Genomic DNA, 6,597 nt, shown 5'->3' on the forward strand with positions numbered 1-6,597 from the left:
GGGCATAGGAATTTGTTCATTTTTTATTTTTTTCCAAAATATAGTCCGGCCCCCCACAAGGTCTGAGGGACAGTGGACCGGCCCCCTGCTGATAAAGTTTGCTGACCCCTGCTTTAGAAGAATTAACAGAATGATTAGGAGCTGGGTGACGTTTTCAAAAATGGTATTCAAGTCTCTGTTAAGACTGGAAGCCCCTCTTTGTAAAAGATGAGCTGCGCTATAATTGGCTTATTAAAGCACGGTAAAAGCATCAAAAGAGTGATAATCTCCAGAAGCAAGATTCAGCCATCTCCAGACTGGCAGCTGGTTTGAATTTCAGTCAGCTTCCAAAATTCTTGGGATTATAGTTTTGCTAATTGGTATAAAGTCAATTATTATTTATAAAGCACACCCCATGAGGGCACTGCGAAGCAAGTGAGGAAACATTAATAAGCAACATAATATCATCCCTAGAAAATGTCAAGAGGGAAAACAGGAGGAGGGCTTTCAACTCACTTGGGGGAGCAGAGATGGGGCAGGGAGAGAGAGAAAAGAAACGAAAGACTTCGAGGAGAAAACAAATTCAGTTGTGTGAATCAGTCCTCCTCTTTCTCAAGGCTTCTCAAAGAGCCCCGTGCCAATTGGCAGTAAGAAATGCCTCTAGACATTGTTGTTGCTTATCCTGCTTTTAAAAATAAATATAAAAACTTTTTTAAAAGAAAAGACTTGCCATTTTTTATATGGACTGGGTGGCAGGATGGCTAGAAAAAACAAAATCACAGGCTAGTAACTTTGGGGAATTTACAACACTTTATTACGCCCAATTTGGCCTTGCAATTTGAAGGCATCACCCACTTTCCTGTTTCAGTTTCCACTTGACTTAGGTGTCATGAAGGAATTACATTGCATGGGCCACGGATGAAAAGAGACAATAGAATTGTGTCGTGCTATTTTTCTAGAAAAAGAGGTGCCAGAACTCACCATGAACACCTCCCTTGTTCTCTTATAATGGCAATGGTGCCCACCTGAGAGGAGCCAGAACTGAGTTCCACCTGGGGAAAAAATAAACGCCCTGGGATTGGGCATTTCATCAGTCAAAATAGGGTTTTGTTCAAGTGACTTGTGAAGAAAGATTTGGTCAAATATTAATTTTATTAGCACAAAAAGAAAAACGCTGGTGCTTGCAGTTAGTGTAACATATTAGAAAAGCATGAAATTGTTTTAATCGAATTTATAAAGAATCAGCAAAGTTGGTTCAGTTGTTCAAAGATTCTGTTTCTGCTGGGAGAAGATTGCTGTTATTGTGGATAGTTTGGCTGCTAAGTTTGCTCTCGCATGACTATGGGGGCTCAACCCTTGCTCTTGGGCAGGAATCTGCAACCTTTTTCAGCCGGGGGCCGGTCCACCATCCCTCAGACCTTTTGGGGGGCCAGACTATATTTTGAAGGAAAAAATGAACACATTCCTATGCCCCACAAATAACGCAGAGATGCATTTTAAATAAAAGCACACATTCTACTCATGTAAAAACACGTTGATTCACAGGTCGGATTGAGAAGGCGATTGGGCCGCATCTGGCCCACGGGCCTTAGGTTGCCTACCCCTGCTCTTGGGCCTTGCTATTGTGTGGCGTTACAAGGAAAAATTTTTAAAGCTTCCATTAACACTGCAGCATTCTCGGCATTGTGGGATATGTGACAATGGTTAAATAACAGGTGGTCAATTGACAGCCCTTGCCTGGTCAATTAGCCAGTGTGCTAATCTCAGGCAAAAATAGAGAGAGGTCACTGCCCTGCAAGTAGCTTACAGTCCGAAAAGCTGAGATGGAACTGAAGCTGGATAATGAAGTAACATGAAGACAATTCAACTCAGAAGAGTGGAGAGAAGATCTGGCGATTCTTATGGACTACTTTTGGCCAGTCAGCAGCACAGCAACTGCCACCTCACTTTAAAAAAATAAAAATAAATCACAATTTTAATTAAATTTTTGGAATTAGAGACAAAAGTTCACTATTGCTCTCACAATGACACAAATTTGGTTACCGTAAGTACGCTACGCCTAAGCGGTATTAAATAGAGCTTTACAACAAACAAACAAAATAAAACAAAGACCCAAAACTACATCTCTGACAGTCTGATGAAATAATAAAGTTGAAACAAAGTCACAGCCTTCGCCATAAACATAACAAAATTAAAATTAAATATATCACCGGGACTGAGCAACTACATTGGTAGCAGTAATAAGTATTCCATTAGTTCTCCAGAGCTAGTAAAAAAGATAAGGTTAAGATCCAAGGGTAATAATTTTTCTGAACGAAATCTTTTTTTTCTTTTGTACCACAGGTAAGAGGAGTGGTTAACGTAAATGTTATGTAGTTTATCTTTCAAACTAGCAAACATTTTTAACAATGCTTTTAAGAACTTAAATTAGTTATTATTTATCACTTGAGTTTGGGCCTTAACCCAGACTTCTGTTTATACAATTATGGTGGGCAAAGAGCAGGAAAAGTACCAAGTTTAATAACCTTGGGGTTTGGGAGAAATTGGCCAACACTTAAGGTGGTGAGAACACTCTAATACACATTTAACAAGGAGGAAGAGGATACATTCCTTTAATAAAAACAAGTGGCTGGGCTAAAAGGGTAGCTCCTCCATAACAAGTGAGGTGCAAACTTGAGAAATCCAGCATGAAGTTGTGCATGGAAAGTAGATGTTCTTTGTTATCAAGTACCAAACTGGATAACGGTACATAGGTAAAGGGACCCCTGACCATTAGGTCCAGTCACGGACGACTCTTGGGTTGCGGCGCTCATCTCGCTTTATTGGCTGAGGGAGCTGGTTTACAGCTTCCGGGTCATGTGGCCAGCATGACTAAGCCGCTTCTGGCGAACCAGAGCAGCGCACGGAAACACCGTTTACCTTCCCGCCGGAGTGGTACCTATTTATCTACTTGCACTTTGACGTGCTTTCGAACTGCTAGGTTGGCAGGAGCTGGGACCGAGCAATGGGAGCTCATGCCGTCGTGGGATTCGAACCACCGACCTTCTGATCAGCAAGCCCTAGGCTCTGTGTTTTAACCCACAGCACCACCCGCGTCCCTCCTGTACTTAGGTACTTAGGAGAGACCATAGCTCAGTGTGTCAGCACATATTTGCAAGCCCTAGGCCCCAGATTTGATCCCTGGTATGATTAATTAGACAGCTGGAATAGACAGAGAATAGAAAATAGATACTACTAACCTATACACAGGGTCCATCTTCTATGAGCCAAAAAGGCATAAGCTTAAGATAAGGAGCAGGCAACTGCCTATCTACCTTTTCGTAACTGCTAACAAGGGCGAGGAAGCCTAACTCTCACTGCGCAGGCAGCACCAAGGAATGAAGAGGCTTATCTCTTCCCTTTTTCCACCAAGCTCAGAAGGGACACCAACACACCTGCACACAGAGTAGGTGCTAAGGGTGGGAGAGTCCTCTCTGCTGCCAAGGGAAAGCAATATTTGTACCTGCCCATTATGCATTAACCAGTTCATGTCAGCTCCCAAGAGCTTTACCGTATTTGTGAGTATGGTAGACATGCTCATCCCACAGAGAGCTGGGGTGGCTGGCACCTCCTGTAAAGCAAACAGGATTCCAAACGCAGTCCTCCTACCCTATAACAGTGGTACTGAAACAGTGTTAATCTAAAGCAGGGGTCAGCAAACTTTTTCAGCAGGGGGCCGGTCCACTGTGTCTCAGACCTTGTGGGGGGCCGGGCTATATTTTTTGGGGGGGGGGAATGAACAAATTCCTATGCCCCACAAATAACCCAGAGATGCATTTTAAATAAAATGACACATTCTACTCATGTAAAAACACACTGATTCCTGGACTGTCCGCGGGTCGGATTTAGAAGGTGATTGGGCCAGATCCGGCCCCCGGACCTTAGTTTGCCTACCCACGATCTAAAGCGACTTCATGCGTACTTACTAACATTTCAGATTGACCCAGTGCTCCTACACCCAGTTTTTCAATTCCAAAGCTATCTGAGTGGAAGCCATAACTGAAAATTTTCCATCTAAAAAACAGCAGCTTCCCGAAAGTTACTCCATGTACAGACTAGCACCCTACTAACCTTATCTCCAGCTAAGGCATTTAAGACACTCACCTAAACTAGCCTTGGATATTGCTCAACTTCGAAATTCCTTTCCACAAGCAACCTGCTGCACGACACTCAAGAGTCTCTGGATAAAAAATTGATGTGAACCCAGTAGTGTGACTGTCACAATTTGCGAGAGAGATTCAATCACATACTGGCAAATTCAGGTTGTGTGATTAAAGCGGATTTGAATGTCCCGCGGAACAAACCCACTTCCTCAAAAGATCAAACTTTTTGCAATGAGGAAAGTGAAGGGAATGCACTTGATTTGATGCAACGCTGTTTAACCTCCCCACAAACAAATGAGAGTGAATGATCATTAAACAGCAGTTGCCCTCTAATCCCCCTGCCAGCATATCAGGAAGGAATGCTCAGTAAACAGGTCATCTGGAAGCGGCCAAGGCTGATTGTGGGGGGGGTTTGACCTAGGAGAATTTATGAAACCCAAACACATTCAAATTCTTGACTACCTCACTGTGGGCAACAATTTGCAAAGCAGAAAAGGAGGGGAGATCTCCAAGTCCCTTCCCTTCTCCCTTTCACTCCTGTGCTTGTTCCCGTACTAAGTGATAACAGCTCAAATCTAACCCTTCTCAGGCAGCGAGTCCCAACCTTTTGAGCTGGGCATGTTTAGCCTGGAGAAGAGGAGGTTAAGGGGTGATATGATAGCCATGTTCAAATATATAAAAGGATGTCACATAGAGGAGGGAGAAAGGTTGTTTTCTGCTGCTCTAGAGAAGCGGACACGGAGCAATGGATCCAAACTACAAGAAAGAAGATTCCACCTCAACATTAGGAAGAACTTCCTGACAGTAAGAGCTGTTCGACAGCGGAATTTGCTGCCAAGGAGTGTGGTGGAGTCTCCTTCTTTGGAGGTCTTTAAGCAGAGGCTTGACAACCATATGTCAGGAGTGCTCTGATAGTGTTTCCTGCTTGGCAGGGGGTTGGACTCGATGGCCCTTGTGGTCTCTTCCAACTCTATGATTCTATGATTCTATGAATTCCTCTAACACCGCGCGTGTAGCACTGGTGAATCACAACCTGCAGCAATCTTCTAAACATGCACGGAAAGGCAGTCAATGTCACACATTTGCCATGCGCTCCAAAAGGTGCTGTGAAAGGAAATTATGAGTTGGAAGGGACCCCAAGGGTCATCTAGTCCAACCCCCTGCAATGCAGGAATCTCAACTGAAGCATCCATGACAGATGGCCATCCAACCTCTGTTTAAAAGCCGCCAAGGAAGGACTACCAGTCAGTTGCGCTGTCGAACAGCTCTCTTCTTCCCGCAATGCCCAGGGTAGGCTCTGCGCGAGGCTTCAGCCTGCAGCGAGAAATGGGAGCCCCTCCACGGCGCTTTCCACCCGGGTCCCTGTCCTTCCCTCGACAGCGGCGCTCACTTGCGCAGCGCAAGCCCGCCTAAGGGCGCAGCAGCACCTTCTGGGCAAGCGAGCCCTGCGGGAATCCTCGCCTTAAAGCAAACGGAGCAGCGGCGCGCGCCCTGCCCGGGGAAATTAACTCCTGCCGGGACCCCTTCGCTGCCCCTTGGAAGAAAGGAAGCGCCCTGGCAGCCTCGGGGTGCGCCTGTTTCCATCTCCCAAGAAGAAGCGTGTCTTTGCAGCACGAGCCTCGCATGCATTTACTCGGGAGTAAGCCCCGCCGAGTTCGAGGCTCCCCACGGTATGTGCCCTCGGGGCTGCACAGCTTCGCTTTTCTTTGGGGGTGGGGAGGGAATGCGCGCAAAGTCCCGAGAATTGCGCCCTTTTCCCCAGGAGAAGCTCTACCGCCCTAGGAACCCCGGGACCGGCCCGTGCTTGGGCATGAAGAGGGGGGTCCCCCATCCAACCCGAGCGCGCAATCCGGAGAGGGGGGTGGGCGCGGCGCAGGCTACTCACCCGGGTCGCAGGCACCCGCCCCTTCGCCGCGAGCGAGGCTCCAGCCGCGTAAAAAACTCGCTCTTGCCGCGCCCGCGCTGCTACTGCCGCTGCTACTGCAGCTTCTCCGCCCCCTGCGCGCGGCATCTGCTCGCCTCCGGGCCTCCCTTCCCCGCCACGCGCTCGCGCGCTCGCCTGAGCGCGATCCCGCCCCTCTCCGATGCGTTGCGGGCTCGAGCCACCTGCGCAGGGAGCGCGCCTGGGAAAGCGGGTGGGTCGAGCTGGGGTGTTCGAGGGATGCGAAGCGAGAACCGGGCAGGCTTGGAAGTTAGAGCCCGTGGGGCGCAAGGAGGCCGGGGCGCAATTCCTGGCGCAAAGCGGGCAGCTTTCCTGGGTGGGGAGCAGGAGCTTCGTGGAAATGAGCGGGATTGGGGCCCCTGCGGGCGCAGGTTGCATACCAGGGGTCGTGGGCGTAGCCAGTGATGTAGAAAAATAGCTAAAGAAGCTGAAAACCAAGACCAAATAAACCAAATGAAGGCAACCTAAGAGACATATATAAACCTTTTCCTCAATTTTGCCTTTAGCCTGCTCTCCTTTTAATTCGCTTCTCCC

The 6,597-nt window shown here is 47.6% G+C and overlaps 1 protein-coding gene across 8 annotated transcripts in view; it reads right to left on the reverse strand.

The window, feature by feature from the left end:
* The window catches only part of PROM1 (prominin 1), a 112,555-nt gene extending 106,401 nt beyond the window's left edge, over positions 1-6,154 (reverse strand). For all 8 annotated transcript variants that reach the window (XM_081019878.1, XM_081019881.1, XM_081019882.1 and 5 more), the window contains exon 1: positions 6,007-6,154. The gene's annotated coding sequence lies outside the window, so the exon portion shown is untranslated. The remainder of the gene's footprint in view (positions 1-6,006) is intronic.
* Positions 6,155-6,597: the final 443 nt, after the last annotated feature.

The sequence above is a fragment of the Podarcis pityusensis genome, assembly GCF_964106645.2.
Source record: "Podarcis pityusensis genome assembly, chromosome: 9".
Taxonomy (NCBI): domain Eukaryota; kingdom Metazoa; phylum Chordata; class Lepidosauria; order Squamata; family Lacertidae; genus Podarcis; species Podarcis pityusensis.